Source organism: Octopus bimaculoides, chromosome 9, assembly GCF_001194135.2.
Source record: "Octopus bimaculoides isolate UCB-OBI-ISO-001 chromosome 9, ASM119413v2, whole genome shotgun sequence".
NCBI lineage: Eukaryota > Metazoa > Mollusca > Cephalopoda > Octopoda > Octopodidae > Octopus > Octopus bimaculoides.
In genome coordinates, this window is record NC_068989.1 from 46,948,705 (window position 1) to 46,949,618 (window position 914).

A 914-nucleotide genomic window follows, 5' to 3' on the forward strand; every position below is an offset into this window, starting at 1 on the left:
GGAGAGGTTATCCGTGGTAAGAAAAGCCTACGGAAAAGACCACGGTCACCTCAGGCTTCTTTTTTTAAAGGTACATGAAAGTAAGTACCTTCTCTCTTTTTGTCTCTTTTTGTTACAAATATAGATAGATAGATAGATAGATAGATAGATAGATAGATAGATAGGGAGAAAGAGATAGGGAGAAAGAGATAGGGAGAAAGAGATAGGGAGAAAGAGATAGGATATACGTAAAATAAAGGAGAATAGTGATAATGATGATATTGATACGGATAATCTTTTCTTTATTTACCGCTAAAGCCTTATGAAAAAAAAAAAGAAAAAAACTTTAATAGGATATAACGTGAATTAGATACAGTGTCGGAAAGCAGACCAGATAAATGAGGGGGAACTGATATTTAGCTATATATTTATTTGTATGTATATAATTATTGCATATAAATATTTGTATATATATATATATAAGTGTATATAGTTTGATAAGTGCCAACGCAAGGCACTCTCGGCCCTTGAGTCACTCTGCTGTTTCTGCTTTGTATAATGAAAACGTACTTATACTCATATTTTGCGATCTATTTTTCCTTGTTTGCATCACCGAACGAGTGTGTATTTATATGTATGCATGTATGCATGTATGTATGTATGTATGTATGTATGTATGTATGTATGTATGTATGCATGTATGCATGTATGTCTGTATGCATGTGTGTGCTCGCGTGTCTGTACGTATGTATGCATGTATGTACGTATGTTTTGTGTGTATGTATCGTACATTTTAGCCTCACGTTTGTAAACAAACGATTATATTTCCTGTAGGTATGAGTATATATGTACTTCTGTGCATATGTAAGTGTGGGTTTACCTGTCTGTGTGTGTGTGTGTGTGTGTGTGTGTGTGTGTGTGTGTGAGGGAGAGAG